Source organism: Salmo trutta, chromosome 15, assembly GCF_901001165.1.
Source record: "Salmo trutta chromosome 15, fSalTru1.1, whole genome shotgun sequence".
Classification (NCBI taxonomy): Eukaryota; Metazoa; Chordata; class Actinopteri; order Salmoniformes; family Salmonidae; genus Salmo; species Salmo trutta.
Window position 1 is genome coordinate 63,449,222 of NC_042971.1, and position 22,528 is coordinate 63,471,749.

At 45.8% G+C, this 22,528-nt stretch overlaps 1 pseudogene; it reads left to right on the forward strand.

The window, feature by feature from the left end:
• The first annotated feature begins 7,422 nt into the window (after positions 1-7,422).
• Positions 7,423-22,528, forward strand: part of LOC115148359 (polypyrimidine tract-binding protein 3-like) — a 129,477-nt pseudogene continuing 114,371 nt past the window's right edge.

The following is a 22,528-nucleotide window of genomic DNA, read 5'->3' on the forward strand; positions in this document are numbered from 1 at the left end:
TCTGTTTGTACATGTCGCCACCTACTGTGTGATAGTATATGTTCAATCATTCTACATTTGGGATACAAAAATAATAAAATAATAAAAAGGGAAAAAAATAACTACTCATTATTATATGTACATCGGTCAGTCACAATTGAACTATATGATACATTAAGGTTTTGATCCTCTTGAACACGGCCAGTGTCAACACAAATAGTGGGGGACGTTCAAGGCTGTCGTTATTTCGAGCGCGTTGCGCAGATGGGCACATCTTGAACGTACCATGGGCACCTGCATACTTGGCGTGTCTGGAGGTGAGCGTGTCAATAGAAGTGGGAGGATCAAGCGAAGTGGGTGTATGGAAAGGGGATCAGCTAATTCGGTGAATGTGTTGTCACTCAAAGACCACTTTGCCTAAGCTGCTGTGTTTTCACATTTTCAGAGGAATTTCTGTTAGGCTAACATTTTGCCATTCACATTGAGCTGTGTGTTTGGTGTAGCTACGAATGTTCTTCATAGATGTTTATTTCTGTCTAACATTAACGTGGCTATAATTAACGTGACACTCACTGTACATAGATTTTTCTATTTTTATTTTCTATTGTGTTATTGACTGTACGTTTGTTTGTGTATAACTTGTTGTTTTAATCGCACTGCTTTTCTTTATCTTGGCCAGGTCACAGTTGTAAATGAGAACTTGTTCTCAACTGGTCTACCTGGTTAAATAATCAAATCAAATCAAATGTATTTATAAAAGCCCTTCTTACATCAGCTGATATCTCAAAGTGCTGTACAGAAACCCAGCCTAAAACCCCAAACAGCAAGCAATGCAGGTGTAGAAGCACGGTGGCTAGGAAAAACTCCCTAGAAAGGACAAAACCTAGGAAGAAACCTAGAGAGGAACCAGGCTATGAGGGGTGGGCAGTCCTCTTCTGGCTGTGCCGGGTGGAGATTATAACAGAACATGGCCAAGATGTTCAAATGTTCATAAATGACCAGCATGGTCAAATAATAATAACCATAGTAGTTGTCGAGGGTCCAACAAGTCAGTAACACAAGAGTAAGTGTCAGTTGGCTTTTTCATAGCCGATCTTTGAGAGTATCTCTACCTCTCCTGCTGTCTCTAGAGAGTTGAAAACAGCAGGTCTGGGACAGGTAGCACGTCCGGTGAACAGGTAAGGGTTCCAGCAGGTCTGGAACAGCAGGTCTGGGACAGGTAGCACGTCCGGGGAACAGGTCAGGGTTCCATAGTTGCAGGCAGAACAGTTGGAACTGGAGCAGCAGCACGGCCAGGTGAACTGGGGACAGCAAGGAGTCATCAGGCCAGGTAGTCCTGAGGCATGGTCCTAGGGCTCAGGTCCTCCGAGAGAGAGAAAGAAAGACGGATCAGGAGACACTGTGGCCCCATCCGATGAAACACCTGGACAGGGCCAAACAGGTAGGATATAACCCCACCCACTTTGCCAAAGCACAGCCCCCACACCACTGTGTAAATAAATAAATAAATAAAGGTGAAATAAAAAAAGAAATATATAAAAAATAATCTACCACGCTAACGTTAGTTAACCTATCCAGTTAAAGCAGCTGTATCATCACTGAGAGAGTCCTGTTTTCTGTGAGCAACTGTTAACTAACGTTATCAACGCATCTAACTAACTAGCTAACTATCTTACTTAACTCTTTGTCATTTATGTTTGTATTTGACAACATATCACAGTTTTTAAAGCTGCTGATGGCCAAATGGTTTTATCCCAGTGCCATTTCTCCGTCTGCCAGCCCTCCATTTCTCCGTCTGCCAGCCCTCCATTTCTCCGTCTGCCAGCCCATTGCTCTGTCTGCCAGCCCATTGCTCCGTCTGCCAGCCCATTGCTCCGTCTGCCAGCCCCGAGACTATGCCAGTTTGTGGGCACACATGAAATCTCACATAGTTGAGGCTTTGTCGCACGGAGGTAAGCACATGTAGCTTCCTTCAGTAATTGCGTCAACATATAAAACAATCACATATGAAAATGATGATTTCCCAGTATTTTGTATTTATTAAGGATCCCCATTAGTTCCTGCCAAGGCAGCAGCTACTCTTCCTGGGGTTTACTATGGATCCCCATTAGTTCCTGCCAAGGCAGCAGCTACTCTTCCTGGGGTTTATTATGGATCCCCATTAGTTCCTGCCAAGGCAGCAGCTACTCTTCCTGGGGTTTATTATGGATCCCCATTAGTTCCTGCCAAGGCAGCAGCTACTCTTCCTGGGGTTTATTATGGATCCCCATTAGTTCCTGCCAAGGCAGCAGCTACTTTTCCTGGGGTTTATTATGGCTCCCCATTAGTTCCTGCCAAGGCAGCAGCTACTCTTCCTGGGGTTTATTATGGATCCCCATTAGTTCCTGCCAAGGCAGCAGCTACTCTTCCTGGGGTTTATTATGGATCCCCATTAGTTCCTGTTGCCAATGCAGCAGCTACTCTTCCTGGGGTTTATTATGGATCCCCATTAGTTCCTGCCAAGGCAGCAGCTACTCTTCCTGGGGTTTATTATGGATCCTCATTAGTTCCTGCCAAGGCAGCAGCTACTCTTCCTGGGGTCTATTATGGATCCCCATTAGTTCCTGCCAAGGCAGCAGCTACTCTTCCTGGGGTTTATTATGGATCCTCATTAGTTCCTGCCAAGGCAGCAGCTACTCTTCCTGGGGTTTATTATGGATCCCCATTAGGTCCTGTCAAGACAGCAGCTACTCTTCCTGGTGTTTATTATGGATCCCCATTAGTTCCTCCCAAGGCAGCAGCTACTCTTCCTGGGGTTTATTATGGATTTGAAATATGTGATGTCTTAGTGCTGTTTTTTCCACTGACAGATTTTCCGCGCGTTCCCGACTGTAGGCTATTCCTGGGCTAGGATATATTTTCTTTTTAAAGAAGCTATTGATCCTCTGTGGCTAAATTATAGGCCTTCTCGTGGTGTAGTAAACTATTCTGAATTATTTCATTTATTTCTGAACACACAGCATTAATTCTAGAACTTTGGAAAATGTATTTCAATTTCAGAATCCTTCATATTGGTATGATTCTATAGGGAAATAAATGATGAAGCGCAACGCAGGAGAGATTAGAGTTGCAGGCTCATGTCTATCAGAGCAGAGAGGGAAGGAGGGAGAAGGAGAGAGATTACAGAAAGTGAATCTCAATCTAGTTATATGAGAGATACAAGGCGCACTTCTCACACAGCCACAGCCATGCGCAGTCAGCCCAGCCTGCAGTCCAGCAGCTGATCTCAAACATGGGTTACAATGTTGCGTAAACCAACCATAACGGCCCGGGCTACTTTTTCACATTACGTTTATTTGTGGAGAATAAGAATTAATTAATTAATGTAGGAGAATTAATGAAGAGTCAACTCAAATTAATTTTGATCGCTTTTATTCACGTACCGGATCCGGACAAAATAGGTTCTAGAATAAAACAGTCCAAAACGGAGAAGGTGCCGGATGCTATTCCTGACAGGATCCGGTTCAAATTAAACATTTGAAGGATATTCACTGCTATAAACCTGTCTTCAAAATGTAACCACGTAATTTACACTGACTCACCGCAGATCTTCGTGTGAAAAGGTGTTTCATGGTCTGTTTTGTCAACGAGCTCAATGAAATTCCAATGATAAGATGATCCCAATCATTTAGGTAGCCTAGTGGATGGAACATTTTACTGAGACCACACTAGGCGCCAGCAGAGAATCAGAGATGTATGGCATCATCATCATCATCAGACACACATGAGATACTATAATAAGCAACTAATTTTCAAACCCTGAGCAATATGACATTTAATTGATTACAAATTACATGACCCTCCCCTGGATCAATTGAAATAAAAAAAAATACTAACTTTCCTCATGACTGAAATGTTAAAAGCATGACCCTCCCCCATTTTCCTCCGGTAACTATTGTGTACATTTCAACCCCCCCCCCCCCCCCCTTTAATTTGAGCCATAACTGTTTATTAATGTGTTACACTTTACATTTAAATGTTATTCATTAGTCATTTAGTCATCAGACGCGCTTATCCAGAGGGACTTACAGGAGCAATTAGTGTTAAGTGCCTTGCTTAAGGCCACATCGGCAGATTTGTCACCTAGTCGGCTCTGGGATTCGAACAATAGATCCAGTTTTAAATATGAATGAATCAGAAAAGCTTATAGGTTATCAGCCGCTAGAAAACACACAAAGCACTCAGGCACTGTGTCCCTCTGCTGGAGGTTTGTATGTCAATGTTTATAGAACAACTTCACGGAAGGTCAGGCTACAACCTGAATAAATCATCTTTTTTTTCAGAGCTATTGTAACAGGGACAGTCCCGTCCCTCTCTTCGCCCCAACCTGGGCTCGAACCAGGGACCCTCTGCACACAGCAACAACTGACACCCCACGAAGCATCGTTACCCATCGCGGCACAAAAGCCGTGGCCCTTGCAACACAAGGGGAACAACTACTTCAAGTCTCAGAGCGAGTGACGTCACTGATTGAAACGCTATTAGCGCGAATCACCGCTAACTAACTAGCCATTTCACATCGGTTACACCACCGCTAACTAACTAGCCATTTCACATCGGTTACACCACCGCTAACTAACTAGCCATTTCACATCGGTTACACCACCGCTAACTAACTAGCCATTTCACATCGGTTACACCACCGCTAACTAACTAGCCATTTCACATCGGTTACACCACCGCTAACTAACTAGCCATTTCACATCGGTTACACCACCGCTAACTAACTAGCCATTTCACATCGGTTACACCACCGCTAACTAACTAGCCATTTCACATCGGTTACATTATACAAGTAATGTTATTCCTCTGATTACTGTCAATGAATGTCACATGGTCTTGTAGTGACCATGTGATGTGGGTCACACACACACACACAACACACACACACAACACACACACACACACAACACACACACACACACACACGGGGGATGAGAGAGAGAGTGAGGCAGTATAATGTTTGGAACTCTAGCTTTCCTTTGTATTGAAGTAGTGTTCTCATTGGATGTGTATACAGAACTCCAGTATGTCTAGTCAGACTGGTGCAACAAGTTTCTACATGCTCCAGTTGCTCACTGTGCTGCATGGATAGAACCGTGATCAAACAACTGTTGACATGCAGGAAACACTGATGGAATTTTGCACCAGGAATGCCTGTCATCTGATGTAAATCTCTACAGCCTATGATCCAGGACTAAATGTAGTAGTGGATGGTCGACACATACTCCAATTAATGTTTATCGTTGACTGTCTGTTTGTTTGTTTGTTTGTTTGTGTGTGTGTGTGTGTGTGGTGTGTGTGTGTGTGTGTGTGTGTGTGTGTGTGTGTGTGTGTGTGTGTGTGTGTGTGTGTGGTGTGTGTGTGTGTGTGTGTGTGTGTGTGTGTGTGTGTGTGGTGTGTGTGTGTGTGTGTGTGTGTGTGTGTGAACCACACAGGAAGATCATAGCGAGATCACTGTTAGTAACAACTTGTGATGGAAGAAACAGGCCAGGATATGTTTATTACTCCTTTATTATCTTATATACCTGTATATTACAGGCTTATATACCTGTATATTACAGGCTTATTACAGGCTTATATACCTGTATATTACAGGCTTATTACAGGCTTATATACCTGTATATTACAGGCTTATTACAGGCTTATATACCTGTATATTACAGGCTTATTACAGGCTTATATACCTGTATATTACAGGCTTATATACCTGTATATTACAGGCTTATTACAGGCTTATATACCTGTATATTACAGGCTTATTACAGGCTTATATACATGTATATTACAGGCTTATTACAGGCTTATATACCTGTATATTACAGGCTTATTACAGGCTTATATACCTGTATATTACAGCATATTACAGGCTTATATACCTGTATATTACAGGCTTATTACAGGCTTATATACCTGTATATTACAGGCTTATTACAGCATATTACAGGCTTATATACCTGTATATTACAGGCTTATTACAGGCTTATATACCTGTATATTACAGGCTTATTACAAGCATATTACAGGCTTATTACAGGCGTATATACCTGTATATTGCAGGCTTATTACAGGCTTGTATACCTGTATATTGCAGGCTTATTACAGGCTTGTATACCTGTATATTGCAGGCTTATTACAGGCTTGTATACCTGTATATTGCAGGCTTATTACAGGCTTGTATACCTGTATATTGCAGGCTTATTACAGGCTTATATACCTGTACATTACAGGCTTATTACAGGCTTATTATAGGCTTATATACATGTATATTACAGGCTTATTGCAGGCTTATTACAGGCTTATATACGTGTATATTACAGGCTTATTACAAGCATATTACAGGCTTATTACAGGCTTATATACCTGTATATTACAGACATATTACAGGCTTATATAATGTATATTACAGGCTTATTACAGGCATATTACAGGCTTGTATAATGTACATTACAGACTTATTACAGGCTTATATACATGTATATTACAGGCTTATATAATGTATATTACAGGCTTATATAATGTATATTACAGGCTTATTACAGGTTTATGTACATGTGAATTACAGGCTTATTACATGCCTATTACAGGCTTATATACATTTATAAACTGGTTGGTTCGAACCCTGATTGGCTGACAGCCATGGTATAGCAGACCGTATACCACAGGTATGACAAAACATGAATTTTTACTGCTCTAATTACGCTGGTAACCAGTTTATAACCTCGGGGGTTTGTGATATACGGCCAATATCGTGCCTTATTGCTTAAGTATGTTACAGGGCGTGTATATTACAGTCTTATATACATGTATAATACACAATGTTTTATTTAACTAGGCAAGTCAGTTAAGAACAAATTCTTATTTACAATGACGGCCTACCGGGGAACAGTGGGTTAACTGCCTTGTTCAGGGGAAGAATGACAGATTTTTACCTTGTCAGCTCAGGGATTCGATCCAGCAACCTTTCAGTTACTAGTCCAACACTCTAACCACTAGACTACCTGCCGCCCCAAATAAGAATATGTGGTATGGCTTTATTGTGTCTCTCGAGGTAAATCAGTGTGGCCTGTGGAAGATTGATTGAAATGGAGAGTCTTGGATCAGTGTGATCCATTAAGTTGATTAATTAATACCTGCAGTTGAACCAGATTATCCCTGTTTAACTAACTCCTAGTCTGCAGCAGACAAGTGGCTAGACTCCAATCTTTCCCTACATGATAACCCCTGCCGCTATCTCTCTGACATGGCGGGTAAAGATATATTCTGGCCTTATTTCTGTCCAAACTGCGGTCGGGGAGATGGAGCGCTAGGGCGCAGATTGGTGTAGGCCTACATGGATGCGCGTTCCTTGTTAAAAGTGACAAAGGTGTGTCTCTTTTAGAGCTGCCTGAGAGGGGAGGCCATTTTGTACAGCGAGGCAGGCAGGCAGCAGGCAGGCAGGCAAGCAGGCGTCTGTACATGTCTGTATTTCTGTGCTCACGTCAGAAACAGGAAGCGTGCCATTGTGCGTATGAGAGAGAACATTTTCTGTGTTGTGGGGGCGAGGGTTATACCAGAGGCAGGAGTAACAACACCCAAACCTATTTCTTCACTTTGCCGAGCGTTCACTGTCCTTTCTACACTGTTTCCTCTGTGCAATGGATGGGTATGTTGTTTTTTCTTTACAATATTTGCTGATTACACACACGCATGTAAAACAGTTTTGTTGCATAGCACTTCGTACCATTTCATGTAGCCTATAGTGTGGAATTCTAGACACGGATAGAACATTTACAGAATTGAACACGGTAGGATAGGGGGCGCAAACAAGCCCCTCTCAGTCAATTAAACCCTACCTTTTGGTGCTTTAAAGTGTTTAGACAGATTTAATGGTGTTATTCTATTATATTAAAGACTTCACGTCGCTGGGAAAACTATAACATGTAGAGGAAATCCCATTTCCCCTGTTTTTATGCGCATGGCTGTTTGCTTGTTCCATTATTTGAGTTTGATTTTGAGGAAGTGATTGAAAACAACACATGATTTCAGTTATCGAGTTGTGTTTTTCTGTGTGTGATGATGTTGATCAGCAGTGTATCACAGCGGGACAGTAAAGGAACATTAGATGAAGAAATGCTGCCATTTTAACATATGGAAGGGGCGTTTCTGTCTTGTTCCAGGAGAAAACAACAGAAAGCATCATTTAGAGAACACGTACAACTTGTTAGAAGAGGTAACTGTTAAAGTAAAAGTATTATGTGATCTAAGGGTAGTTCTACGTTGTATTAAAGACGTTTAAACAACTAAACAGCAGCTATTGTAAATGATTGTTTACAACTCGTGTGCGAGGAAGAGGAACGACGACGTGGGGGCTGGTTCATAGCTTTATCACATCTTTCTCGTAACCATTACAACATTTTAATAAATGTCTTTTCAGATAGGCTTTATACGTCCGATTATTGGTTTAGTCTACGCTGTAATTAATTCATAAATATCTGAATGTAATAAATTAGCAATAACATTGTCATAGACTATAACGCTGTTTGGAATCATATTTTAGCCTATATAAGTCAACTTGCAATTGCTGACCATAATTGTGCAGTTTTGTAAGACAATTTGTAACAATTCAATGCCAACTGTAACTTGTAATCGTGTGCCACGCTGCCTGCCATTCAATTCCCTGCCTGCCATTCCCTGCCTTCTCTTCCCGAAACAAAAGACCCGGACAGCTTGACCGCTCTGTCCTCTCTCCCATTGTCAGATAATGTAACAAATACAATGTAACGAAGTGGATCATCAGACTTAAACCACTTAACACGAGTTGGGCTCCTCGTCTAGGATATGGACATGAAAGTTGTATTAAATGTAGCCGATGTTTCCAATGTACTGTGAGCTTCCCCAATGGGGATTGTGCATCACACATCTCTCTACGGAAACTATCAGGCTATTCTATAGGCAACTAACTGTAAGTGATAAGGCAGGCTATTCTATAGGCAACTAACTGTAAGTGATAAGGCAGGCTATTCTATAGGCAACTAACTGTAAGTGATAAGGCAGGCTATTCTATAGGCAACTAACTGTAAGTGATAAGGCAGGCTATTCTATAGGCAACTAACTGTAAGTGATAAGGCAGGCTATTCTATAGGCAACTAACTGTAAGTGATAAGGCAGGCTATTCTATAGGCAACTAACTGTAAGTGATAAGGCAGGCTATTCTATAGGCAACTAACTGTAAGTGATAAGGCAGGAAATTCTATAGGCAACTAACTGTAAGTGATAAGGCAGGCTATTCTATAGGCAACTAACTGTGATTGTTTATTTATTGTTTATTTTAATTTTATTTCACCTTCCTTTAACCAGGTAGGCTAGTTGAGAACAAGTCCTTCCTTTAACCAGGTAGGCCAGTTTAGAACAAGTTCTCATTTACAACTGTGACCTGGCCAAGATAAAGCAAAGCAGTTCGACAACATCCAACAACACAGAGTTACACATGGAATAAACAAACATACAGTCAATAATACAGTAGAAAAGTCTATATACAGTGTGTGGAAATGGAGTAAGTAGGTAAGGCAATAAATAGGCCACAGTAGCAAGTAATTACAATGTAGCAAATTAACACTGGGGTGATAGATGTGCAGATGATGATGTGCAAGTAGAAATACTGGTGTGCAAAAGAGCAGAAAAGTAAATAAATAACAATAGGTTGATGAGGTAGGTCGATTGGGTGGGCTATTTACAGATGGGCTATGTACAGCTGCAGCGATCGGTTAGCTGCTCAGACAGCTGGTGCTTAAAGCTAGTGAGGGAGATATAAGTCTCCAACTTCAGCGATTTTTTGCAATTCGTACGAGTCATTGGCAGCAGAGAACTGGAAGGAAAGGCGGCCAAAGGAGGAATTGGCTTTGGGGATGACCAGTGAGATATACCTGCTGGAGCGCGTGCTACGGGTGGGTGCTGCTATGGTGACCAGTGAGCTGAGATAAGGCGGAGCTTTACCTAGCAGGGTCTTGTAGATGACCTGGAGCCAGTGGGTTTGGCGACGAGTATGAAGCGAGGGCCAGCCAATGAGAGCGTACAGGTCGCAGTGGTGGGTAGTATATGGGGCTTTGGTGACAAAACGGATGGCACTGTGATAGACTGCATCCAATTTGTTGAGTAGAGTATTGGAGGCTATTTTGTAAATGACATCACAGAAGTCGGGGATCGGTAGGATAGTCAGTTTTACGAGGGTATGTTTGGCAGCATGAGTGAAGGAGGCTTTGTTGCGAAATAGGAAGCCGATTCTAGATTTAATTTTGGATTGGAGATGCTTAATGTGAGTCTGGAAGGAGAGTTTACAGTCTAGCCAGACACCTAGGTATTTATAGTTGTCCACATATTCTAGGCATCTATCAGTGATAATGCAGACTATTTTATAGGCCTATACTGAAAAGTGTGAGTAGACTAGTTGTTTTGCCACGTCATCCCCTTCTTGATGTGAACCAAAACACAACAGTCCATTTATTGTAGAATGTGTGTCATCATAGCACAGTGATAATGTGTATGTAATCTTAATTTTTGAGTTCAGAAATATAAATTGATCTTGATAACATTAGTCATATTGTGTTTGCTGAACACACTGGTGCCATGGTGTTAAACCCAACAAATGTGCATCAAAATAAATATTGAATATTGATCAAATATTGATCCGTGGATGAATAATAACTGCTTTGGCCCTGTCTTGTTGATTAAACCTGATAACTTTGGGCCTGTCTTGTTGATTAAACCTGATAACTTTGGCCCTGTCTTGTTGATTAAACCTGATAACTTTGGCCCTGTCTTGTTGATTAAACCTGATAACTTTGGGCCTGTCTTGTTGATTAAACCTGATAACTTTGGCCCTGTTATGCCTATTAAACCTGATAACTTTGGCCCTGTCTTGCCTATTAAACCTGATAACCCATACAGGGATTGTTCTGTGTTTTAGTCAATCTCAGATATAAATGTCTACTCTGTGTTTGTTTTACACATCAACTCAAGTCACATTTTATTGTTCACATGTGCTGAATACAACAGGTTTAGACATTCCCAACAATGCAGAGTTAAAAAGTAAAAACATTTGCAAATAAAAATATAAAATACTAACCTAATAAATAGCAATAAAAAGGCTATATACAAGGAGTACCGGTACAGAGTCAATGTGCAGGGGTACAAGGTAGTTGAGGTATTTGAGGTAATATGAACTTGTAGGTTGGGGTAAAAGTGACTAGGCATCAGGATAGATAATAAACAGAGTAGCAGTAACGTGTCTGGAGAGTGTGAAAGACTGTCTGTGTGTGAGTGGCGTCACTATCCGTGTGTGTGTTTTAATGTGTGTGTGTGTGTTTTATGTGTGTGTGTGTGAGCGTATGTAGTGTGTCTGTGTGTTGGAGTGTCAGTGTAAGTGTGTGTTACTGTGTGGGTAGAGTCCAGTGTGTAGGTAGAGTCCAGTGTGTTGGTAGAGTCCAGTGTTAGTAGAGTCCAATGTCTTGGGTAGAGTCCAGTGTGTTGGTAGAGTCCAGTGTGTTGGTAGAGTCCAGTGTGTTGGTAGAGTCCAGTGTGTTGGGTAGAGTCCAGTGTGTGGGGGTAGAGTCCAGTGTATGGGGGTAGAGTCCAGTGTGTTGGGTAGAGTCCAGTGTGTTGGTAGAGTCCAGTGTGTTGGGTAGAGTCCAGTGTGTGGGGGTAGAGTCCAGTGTGTGGGTAGAGTCCAGTGTGTTGTGTAGAGTCCAGTGTGTTGGGTAGAGTCCAGTGTGTTGGGGGGTAGAGTCCAGTGTGTGGGGTAGAGTCCAGTGTGTTGGGTAGAGTCCAGTGTGTTGGGGGGTAGAGTCCAGTGTGTTGGGTAGAGTCCAGTGTGTTGGGTAGAGTCCAGTGTGTGGGTAGAGTCCAGTGTGTGGGGTAGAGTCCAGTGTGTGGGGTAGAGTCCAGTGTTTTGGGTAGAGTCCAGTGTGTGGGGTAGAGTCCAGTGTGTGGGGTAGAGTCCAGTGTGGGGTAGAGTCCAGTGTGTGTTGGTAGAGTCCAGTGTGTGGGTAGAGTCCAGTGTGTGGGTAGAGTCCAGTGTGTTGGGTAGAGTCCAGTGTGTTGGGTAGAGTCCAGTGTGTTGGTAGAGTCCAGTGTGTTGGGTAGAGTCCAGTGTGTTGGGTAGAGTCCAGTGTGTCGGTAGAGTCCAGTGTGTGGGTAGAGTCCAGTGTGTTGGGTAGAGTCCAGTGTGTTAGTAGAGTCCAGTGTGTTGGGTAGAGTCCAGTGTGTGTTAGTAGAGTCCAGTGTGTTGGTAGAGTCCAGTGTGTGTTAGTAGAGTCCAGTGTTAGTAGAGTCCAGTGTGTTAGTAGAGTCCAGTGTGTTAGTAGAGTCCAGTGTTAGTAGAGTCCAGTGTTAGTAGAGTCCAGTGTTAGTAGAGTCCAGTGTGTTGGTAGAGTCCAGTGTGTTGGTAGAGTCCAGTGTGTTGGGTAGAGTCCAGTGTGTTGGGTAGAGTCCAGTGTGTCGGTAGAGTCCAGTGTGTCGGTAGAGTCCAGTCTGTTGGTAGAGTCCAGTCTGTTGGTAGAGTCCAGTGTATTGGGTAGAGTCCAGTGTGTGGATAGAATCCAGTGTGTTGGTAGAGTCCAGTGTGTTGGTAGAGTCCAGTGTGTTGGGTAGAGTCCAGTGTGTTGGGTAGAGTCCAGTGTGTGGGTAGAGTCCAGTGTGTGTGGGGGTAGAGTCCAGTGTGTTGGGTAGAGTCCAGTGTGTGGGTAGAGTCCAGTGTGTTGGGTAGAGTTCAGTGTGTTGGTAGAGTCCAGTGTGTTGGGTAGAGTCCAGTGTGTTGGGTAGAGTCCAGTGTGTGGGTAGAGTCCAGTGTGTTGGGTAGAGTCCAGTGTGTTGGTAGAGTCCAGTGTGTTGGTAGAGTCCAGTATGTTGGGTAGAGTCCAGTGTGTTGGGTAGAGTCCAGTGTGTTGGGTAGAGTCCAGTGTGTTGGTAGAGTCCAGTGTGTTGGGTAGAGTCCAGTGTGTTGGGTAGAGTCCAGTGTGTTGGGTAGAGTCCAGTGTGTGGGTAAAGTCCAGTGTGTTGGGTAGAGTCCAGTGTGTGTTAGTAGAGTCCAGTGTTAGTAGAGTCCAGTGTGTTGGTAGAGTCCAGTGTGTGTTAGTAGAGTCCAGTGTTAGTAGAGTCCAGTGTGTTAGTAGAGTCCAGTGTGTTAGTAGAGTCCAGTGTGTTAGTAGAGTCCAGTGTGTTGGTAGAGTCCAGTGTGTGGGTAGAGTCCAGTGTGTTGGGTAGAGTCCAGTGTGTTGGGTAGAGTCCAGTGTGTTGGTAGAGTCCAGTGTTAGTAGAGTCCAATGTGTTGGGTAGAGTCCAGTGTGTTGGTAGAGTCCAGTGTGTTGGTAGAGTCCAGTGTGTTGGTAGAGTCCAGTGTGTTGGTAGAGTCCAGTGTGTTGGGTAGAGTCCAGTGTGTGGGGTAGAGTCCAGTGTGTTGGGTAGAGTCCAGTGTGTTGGTAGAGTCCAGTGTTAGTAGAGTCCAATGTGTTGGGTAGAGTCCAGTGTGTTGGTAGAGCCCAGTCTGTTGGTAGAGTCCAGTGTGTTGGTAGAGTCCAGTGTGTTGGTAGAGTCCAGTGTGTTGGGTAGAGTCCAGTGTGTGGGGTAGAGTCCAGTGTGTGGGGTAGAGTCCAGTGTGTGGGGTAGAGTCCAGTGTGTTGGGTAGAGTTCAGTGTGTTGGTAGAGTCCAGTGTGTTGGTAGAGTCCAGTGTGTTGGTAGAGTCCAGTGTGTTGGGTAGAGTCCAGTGTGTTGGGTAGAGTCCAGTGTGTTAGTAGAGTCCAGTGTGTTGGTAGAGTCCAGTGTGTTGGGTAGAGTCCAGTGTGTTGGGTAGAGTCCAGTGTGTTGGTAGAGTCCAGTGTGTTGGGAAGAGTCCAGTGTGTTGGGTAGAGTCCAGTGTGTTGGGCAGAGTCCAGTGTGTGGGTAAAGTCCAGTGTGTTGGGTAGAGTCCAGTGTGTTGGGTAGAGTCCAGTGTGTTGGGTAGAGTCCTGTGTGTTAGTAGAGTCCAGTGTGTTGGGTAGAGTCCAGTGTGTTGGGTAGAGTCCAGTGTGTGTTAGTAGAGTCCAGTGTTGGTAGAGTCCAGTGTGTGTTAGTAGAGTCCAGTGTGTTGGTAGAGTCCAGTGTGTTAGTAGAGTCCAGTGTGTGTTAGTAGAGTCCAGTGTTAGTAGAGTCCAGTGTGTTAGTAGAGTTCAGTGTGTTAGTATTGTCCAGTGTGGTTGGTAGAGTCCAGTGTTAGTAGAGTCCAGTGTGTTGGTAGAGTCCAGTGTTAGTAGAGTACAATGTGTTGGTAGAGTCCAGTGTGTCAGTAGAGTCCAGTCTGTTGGTAGAGTCCAGTGTGTTGGTAGAGTCCAGTGTGTTGGGTAGAGTCCAGTGTTAGTAGAGTCCAGTGTGTTGGTAGAGTCCAGTGTGTCAGTAGAGTCCAGTCTGTTGGTAGAGTCCAGTGTGTGGGGGTAGAGTCCAGTGTATGGGGGTAGAGTCCAGTGTGTTGGTAGAGTCCAGTGTGTTGGGTAGAGTCCAGTGTGTTGGGTAGAGTCCAGTGTGTCGGTAGAGTCCAGTGTGTCGGTAGAGTCCAGTCTGTTGGTAGAGTCCAGTCTGTTGGTAGAGTCCAGTGTATTGGGTAGAGTCCAGTGTGTGGATAGAATCCAGTGTGTTGGTAGAGTCCAGTGTGTTGGTAGAGTCCAGTGTGTTGGGTAGAGTCCAGTGTGTTGGGTAGAGTCCAGTGTGTGGGTAGAGTCCAGTGTGTGTGGGGGTAGAGTCCAGTGTGTTGGGTAGAGTCCAGTGTGTGGGGTAGAGTCCAGTGTGTTGGGTAGAGTTCAGTGTGTTGGTAGAGTCCAGTGTGTTGGGTAGAGTCCAGTGTGTTGGGTAGAGTCCAGTGTGTGGGTAGAGTCCAGTGTGTTGGGTAGAGTCCAGTGTGTTGGTAGAGTCCAGTGTGTTGGTAGAGTCCAGTATGTTGGGTAGAGTCCAGTGTGTTGGGTAGAGTCCAGTGTGTTGGGTAGAGTCCAGTGTGTTGTAGAGTCCAGTGTGTTGGGTAGAGTCCAGTGTGTTGGGTAGAGTCCAGTGTGTTGGGTAGAGTCCAGTGTGTGGGTAAAGTCCAGTGTGTTGGGTAGAGTCCAGTGTGTGTTAGTAGAGTCCAGTGTTAGTAGAGTCCAGTGTGTTGGTAGAGTCCAGTGTGTGTTAGTAGAGTCCAGTGTTAGTAGAGTCCAGTGTGTTAGTAGAGTCCAGTGTGTTAGTAGAGTCCAGTGTGTTAGTAGAGTCCAGTGTGTTGGTAGAGTCCAGTGTGTGGGTAGAGTCCAGTGTGTTGGGTAGAGTCCAGTGTGTTGGGTAGAGTCCAGTGTGTTGGTAGAGTCCAGTGTTAGTAGAGTCCAATGTGTTGGGTAGAGTCCAGTGTGTTGGTAGAGTCCAGTCTGTTGGTAGAGTCCAGTGTGTTGGTAGAGTCCAGTGTGTTGGTAGAGTCCAGTGTGTTGGGTAGAGTCCAGTGTGTGGGGTAGAGTCCAGTGTGTTGGGTAGAGTCCAGTGTGTTGGTAGAGTCCAGTGTTAGTAGAGTCCAGTGTGTGGGTAGAGTCCAGTGTGTTGGGTAGAGTCCAGTGTGTTGGGTAGAGTCCAGTGTGTTGGTAGAGTCCAGTGTGTTGGGTAGAGTCCAGTGTGTTGGGTAGAGTCCAGTGTGTCGGTAGAGTCCAGTGTGTGGGTAGAGTCCAGTGTGTTGGGTAGAGTCCAGTGTGTTAGTAGAGTCCAGTGTGTTGGGTAGAGTCCAGTGTGTGTTAGTAGAGTCCAGTGTGTTGGTAGAGTCCAGTGTGTGTTAGTAGAGTCCAGTGTTAGTAGAGTCCAGTGTGTTAGTAGAGTCCAGTGTGTTAGTAGAGTCCAGTGTGTTAGTAGAGTCCAGTGTTAGTAGAGTCCAGTGTTAGTAGAGTCCAGTGTTAGTAGAGTCCAGTGTGTTGGTAGAGTCCAGTGTGTTGGTAGAGTCCAGTGTGTTGGGTAGAGTCCAGTGTGTTGGGTAGAGTCCAGTGTGTCGGTAGAGTCCAGTGTGTCGGTAGAGTCCAGTCTGTTGGTAGAGTCCAGTCTGTTGGTAGAGTCCAGTGTATTGGGTAGAGTCCAGTGTGTGGATAGAATCCAGTGTGTTGGTAGAGGTCCAGTGTGTTGGTAGAGTCCAGTGTGTTGGGTAGAGTCCAGTGTGTTGGGTAGAGTCCAGTGTGTGGGTAGAGTCCAGTGTGTGTGGGGGTAGAGTCCAGTGTGTTGGGTAGAGTCCAGTGTGTGGGGTAGAGTCCAGTGTGTTGGGTAGAGTTCAGTGTGTTGGTAGAGTCCAGTGTGTTGGGTAGAGTCCAGTGTGTTGGGTAGAGTCCAGTGTGTGGGTAGAGTCCAGTGTGTTGGGTAGAGTCCAGTGTGTTGGTAGAGTCCAGTGTGTTGGTAGAGTCCAGTGTGTTTGGGTAGAGTCCAGTGTGTTGGGTAGAGTCCAGTGTGTTGGGGTAGAGTCCAGTGTGTTGGTAGAGTCCAGTGTGTTGGGTAGAGTCCAGTGTGTTGGGTAGAGTCCAGTGTGTTGGGTAGAGTCCAGTGTGTGGGTAGAGTCCAGTGTGTTGGGTAGAGTCCAGTGTGTGTTAGTAGAGTCCAGTGTTAGTAGAGTCCAGTGTGTTGGTAGAGTCCAGTGTGTGTTAGTAGAGTCCAGTGTTAGTAGAGTCCAGTGTGTTAGTAGAGTCCAGTGTTAGTAGAGTCCAGTGTGTTAGTAGAGTCCAGTGTGTTGGTAGAGTCCAGTGTGTGGGTAGAGTCCAGTGTGTTGGGTAGAGTCCAGTGTGTTGGGTAGAGTCCAGTGTGTTGGTAGAGTCCAGTGTTAGTAGAGTCCAATGTGTTGGGTAGAGTCCAGTGTGTTGGTAGAGTCCAGTGTGTTGGTAGAGTCCAGTGTGTTGGTAGAGTCCAGTGTGTTGGTAGAGTCCAGTGTGTTGGGTAGAGTCCAGTGTGTGGGGTAGAGTCCAGTGTGTTGGGTAGAGTCCAGTGTGTTGGTAGAGTCCAGTGTTAGTAGAGTCCAATGTGTTGGGTAGAGTCCAGTGTGTTGGTAGAGCCCAGTCTGTTGGTAGAGTCCAGTGTGTTGGTAGAGTCCAGTGTGTTGGTAGAGTCCAGTGTGTTGGGTAGAGTCCAGTGTGTGGGGTAGAGTCCAGTGTGTGGGGTAGAGTCCAGTGTGTGGAGTAGAGTCCAGTGTGTTGGGTAGAGTTCAGTGTGTTGGTAGAGTCCAGTGTGTTGGTAGAGTCCAGTGTGTTGGTAGAGTCCAGTGTGTTGGGTAGAGTCCAGTGTGTTGGGTAGAGTCCAGTGTGTTAGTAGAGTCCAGTGTGTTGGTAGAGTCCAGTGTGTTGGGTAGAGTCCAGTGTGTTGGGTAGAGTCCAGTGTGTTGGTAGAGTCCAGTGTGTTGGGAAGAGTCCAGTGTGTTGGGTAGAGTCCAGTGTGTTGGGCAGAGTCCAGTGTGTGGGTAAAGTCCAGTGTGTTGGGTAGAGTCCAGTGTGTTGGGTAGAGTCCAGTGTGTTGGGTAGAGTCCTGTGTGTTAGTAGAGTCCAGTGTGTTGGGTAGAGTCCAGTGTGTTGGGTAGAGTCCAGTGTGTGTTAGTAGAGTCCAGTGTTGGTAGAGTCCAGTGTGTGTTAGTAGAGTCCAGTGTGTTGGTAGAGTCCAGTGTGTTAGTAGAGTCCAGTGTGTGTTAGTAGAGTCCAGTGTTAGTAGAGTCCAGTGTGTTAGTAGAGTTCAGTGTGTTAGTATTGTCCAGTGTGTTGGTAGAGTCCAGTGTTAGTAGAGTCCAGTGTGTTGGTAGAGTCCAGTGTTAGTAGAGTACAATGTGTTGGTAGAGTCCAGTGTGTCAGTAGAGTCCAGTCTGTTGGTAGAGTCCAGTGTGTTGGTAGAGTCCAGTGTGTTGGTAGAGTCCAGTGTTAGTAGAGTCCAGTGTGTTGGTAGAGTCCAGTGTGTCAGTAGAGTCCAGTCTGTTGGTAGAGTCCAGTGTGTGGGGGTAGAGTCCAGTGTATGGGGGTAGAGTCCAGTGTGTTGGTAGAGTCCAGTGTGTTGGGTAGAGTCCAGTGTGTTGGGTAGAGTCCAGTGTGTCGGTAGAGTCCAGTGTGTCGGTAGAGTCCAGTCTGTTGGTAGAGTCCAGTCTGTTGGTAGAGTCCAGTGTATTGGGTAGAGTCCAGTGTGTGGATAGAATCCAGTGTGTTGGTAGAGTCCAGTGGTGTTGGTAGAGTCCAGTGTGTTGGGTAGAGTCCAGTGTGTTGGGTAGAGTCCAGTGTGTGGGTAGAGTCCAGTGTGTGTGGGGGTAGAGTCCAGTGTGTTGGGTAGAGTCCAGTGTGTGGGGTAGAGTCCAGTGTGTTGGGTAGAGTGCAGTGTGTTGGTAGAGTCCAGTGTGTTGGGTAGAGTCCAGTGTGTTGGGTAGAGTCCAGTGTGTGGGTAGAGTCCAGTGTGTTGGGTAGAGTCCAGTGTGTTGGTAGAGGTCCAGTGTGTTGGTAGAGTCCAGTGTGTTGGGTAGAGTCCAGTGTGTTGGGTAGAGTCCAGTGTGTTGGGTAGAGTCCAGTGTGTTGGTAGAGTCCAGTGTGTTGGGTAGAGTCCAGTGTGTTGGGTAGAGTCCAGTGTGTTGGGTAGAGTCCAGTGTGTGGGTAGAGTCCAGTGTGTTGGGTAGAGTCCAGTGTGTGTTAGTAGAGTCCAGTGTTAGTAGAGTCCAGTGTGTTGGTAGAGTCCAGTGTGTGTTAGTAGAGTCCAGTGTTAGTAGAGTCCAGTGTGTTAGTAGAGTCCAGTGTGTTAGTAGAGTCCAGTGTGTTAGTAGAGTCCAGTGTGTTGGTAGAGTCCAGTGTGTGGGTAGAGTCCAGTGTGTTGGGTAGAGTCCAGTGTGTTGGGTAGAGTCCAGTGTGTTGGTAGAGTCCAGTGTTAGTAGAGTCCAATGTGTTGGGTAGAGTCCAGTGTGTTGGTAGAGTCCAGTGTGTTGGTAGAGTCCAGTGTGTTGGTAGAGTCCAGTGTGTTGGTAGAGTCCAGTGTGTTGGGTAGAGTCCAGTGTGTGGGGTAGAGTCCAGTGTGTTGGGTAGAGTCCAGTGTGTTGGTAGAGTCCAGTGTTAGTAGAGTCCAATGTGTTGGGTAGAGTCCAGTGTGTTGGTAGAGCCCAGTCTGTTGGTAGAGTCCAGTGTGTTGGTAGAGTCCAGTGTGTTGGTAGAGTCCAGTGTGTTGGGTAGAGTCCAGTGTGTGGGTAGAGTCCAGTGTGTGGGGTAGAGTCCAGTGTGTGGGGTAGAGTCCAGTGTGTTGGGTAGAGTTCAGTGTGTTGGTAGAGTCCAGTGTGTTGGTAGAGTCCAGTGTGTTGGTAGAGTCCAGTGTGTTGGGTAGAGTCCAGTGTGTTGGGTAGAGTCCAGTGTGTTAGTAGAGTCCAGTGTGTTGGTAGAGTCCAGTGTGTTGGGTAGAGTCCAGTGTGTTGGGTAGAGTCCAGTGTGTTGGTAGAGTCCAGTGTGTTGGGAAGAGTCCAGTGTGTTGGGTAGAGTCCAGTGTGTTGGGCAGAGTCCAGTGTGTGGGTAAAGTCCAGTGTGTTGGGTAGAGTCCAGTGTGTTGGGTAGAGTCCAGTGTGTTGGGTAGAGTCCTGTGTGTTAGTAGAGTCCAGTGTGTTGGGTAGAGTCCAGTGTGTTGGGTAGAGTCCAGTGTGTGTTAGTAGAGTCCAGTGTTGGTAGAGTCCAGTGTGTGTTAGTAGAGTCCAGTGTGTTGGTAGAGTCCAGTGTGTTAGTAGAGTCCAGTGTGTTGGGTAGAGTCCAGTGTGTTGGGCAGAGTCCAGTGTGTGGGTAAAGTCCAGTGTGTTGGGTAGAGTCCAGTGTGTTGGGTAGAGTCCAGTGTGTTGGGTAGAGTCCTGTGTGTTAGTAGAGTCCAGTGTGTTGGGTAGAGTCCAGTGTGTGTTAGTAGAGTCCAGTGTTGGTAGAGTCCAGTGTGTGTTAGTAGAGTCCAGTGTGTTGGTAGAGTCCAGTGTGTTAGTAGAGTCCAGTGTGTGTTAGTAGAGTCCAGTGTTAGTAGAGTCCAGTGTGTTAGTAGAGTTCAGTGTGTTAGTATTGTCCAGTGTGTTGGTAGAGTCCAGTGTTAGTAGAGTCCAGTGTGTTGGTAGAGTCCAGTGTTAGTAGAGTCCAGTGTGTTGGTAGAGTCCAGTGTGTCAGTAGAGTCCAGTCTGTTGGTAGAGTCCAGTGTGTTGGTAGAGTCCAGTGTGTTGGGTAGAGTCCAGTGTGTGGGTAGAGTCCAGTGTGTGGATAGAATCCAGTGTGTTGGTAGAGTCCAGTGTGTTGGTTAGAGTCCAGTGTGTTGGGTAGAGTCCAGTGTGTGGGTAGAGTCCAGTGTGTTGGTAGAGTCCAGTGTGTGGGAAGAGTCCAGTGTGTGGGTAGAGTCCAGTGTGTGGGTAGAGTCCAGTGTGTTGGTAGAGTCCAGTGTGTTGGGTAGAGTCCAGTGTGTGAGGTAGAGTCCAGTGTGTTGGGTAGAGTTCAGTGTGTTGGTAGAGTCCAGTGTGTTGAGTAGAGTCCAGTGTGTTGGGTAGAGTCCAGTGTGTGGGTCGAGTCCAGTGTGTTGGGTAGAGTCCAGTGTGTTGGTAGAGTCCAGTGTGTTGGTAGAGTCCAGTTGGTTGGTAGAGTCCAGTGTGTTGGGTAGAGTCCAGTGTGTTGGGTAGAGTCCAGTGTGTTAGTAGAGTCCAGTGTGTCGGTAGAGTCCAGTGTTAGTAGAGTCCAATGTGTTGGGTAGAGTCCAGTGTGTTGGTAGAGTCCAGTGTGTTGGTAGAGTCCAGTGTGTGGGTAGAGTCCAGTGTGTTGGGTAGAGTCCAGTGTGTTGGTAGAGTCCAGTGTGTTGGTAGAGTCCAGTGTGTTGGGTAGAGTCCAGTGTGTTGGGTAGAGTCCAGTGTGTTGGGTAGAGTCCAGTGTGTTTGTAGAGTCCAGTGTGTTGGGTAGAGTCCAGTGTGTGTTAGTAGAGTCCAGTGTTAGTAGAGTCCAGTGTGTTGGTAGAGTCCAGTGTGTGTTAGTAGAGTCCAGTGTTAGTAGAGTCCAGTGTGTTAGTAGAGTCCAGTGTGTGTTAGTAGAGTCCAGTGTTAGTAGAGTCCAGTGTGTTAGTAGAGTCCAGTGTGTTAGTAGAGTCCAGTGTGTGGGTAGAGTCCAGTGTGTTGGGTAGAGTCCAGTGTGTTGGTAGAGTCCAATGTGTTGGGTAGAGTCCAGTGTGTTGGTAGAGCCCAGTCTGTTGGTAGAGTCCAGTGTGTTGGTAGAGTCCAGTGTGTTGGTAGAGTCCAGTGTGTTGGGTAGAGTCCAGTGTGTTGGTAGAGTCCAGTGTGTGGGGTAGAGTCCAGTGTGTGGGGTAGAGTCCAGTGTGTTGGGTAGAGTTCAGTGTGTTGGTAGAGTCCAGTGTGTTGGTAGAGTCCAGTGTGTTGGGTAGAGTCCAGTGTGTTGGGTAGAGTCCAGTGTGTTAGTAGAGTCCAGTGTGTTGGTAGAGTCCAGTGTGTTGGGTAGAGTCCAGTGTGTTGGGTAGAGTCCAGTGTGTTGGGTAGAGTCCTGTGTGTTAGTAGAGTCCAGTGTGTTGGGGTAGAGTCCAGTGTGTGTTAGTAGAGTCCAGTGTTGGTAGAGTCCAGTGTGTGTTAGTAGAGTCCAGTGTGTTGGGTAGAGTCCAGTGTGTTAGTAGAGTCCAGTGTGTGTTAGTAGAGTCCAGTGTTAGTAGAGTCCAGTGTGTTAGTAGAGTTCAGTGTGTTAGTATTGTCCAGTGTGTTGGTAGAGTCCAGTGTTAGTAGAGTCCAGTGTGTTGGTAGAGTCCAGTGTTAGTAGAGTCCAATGTGTTGGTAGAGTCCCAGTGTGTCAGTAGAGTCCAGTCTGTTGGTAGAGTCCAGTGTGTTGGTAGAGTCCAGTGTGGTGGGTAGAGTCCAGTGTTAGTAGAGTCCAGTGTGTTGGTAGAGTCCAGTGTGTCAGTAGAGTCCAGTCTGTTGGTAGAGTCCAGTGTGTTGGTAGAGTCCAGTGTGTTGGGTAGAGTCCAGTGTGTGGGTAGAGTCCAGTGTGTGGATAGAATCCAGTGTGTTGGTAGAGTCCAGTGTGTTGGTTAGAGTCCAGTGTGTTGGGTAGAGTCCAGTGTGTGGGTAGAGTCCAGTGTGTTGGTAGAGCCCAGTGTGTGGGAAGAGTCCAGTGTGTGGGTAGAGTCCAGTGTGTGGGTAGAGTCCAGTGTGTGGGTAGAGTCCAGTGTTAGTAGAGTCCAGTGTGTTGGTAGAGTCCAGTGTTAGTAGAGTCCAATGTGTTGGTAGAGTCCAGTGTGTCAGTAGAGTCCAGTCTGTTGGTAGAGTCCAGTGTGTTGGTAGAGTCCAGTGTGTTGGGTAGAGTCCAGTGTGTAGAGTCCAGTGTGTTGGTAGAGTCCAGTGTGTCAGTAGAGTCCAGTCTGTTGGTAGAGTCCAGTGTGTTGGTAGAGTCCAGTGTGTTGGGTAGAGTCCAGTGTGTGGGTAGAGTCCAGTGTGTGGATAGAGTCCATGTGTTGGTAGAGTCCAGTGTGTTGGGTAGAGTCCAGTGTGTTGGGTAGAGTCCAGTGTGTGGGTAG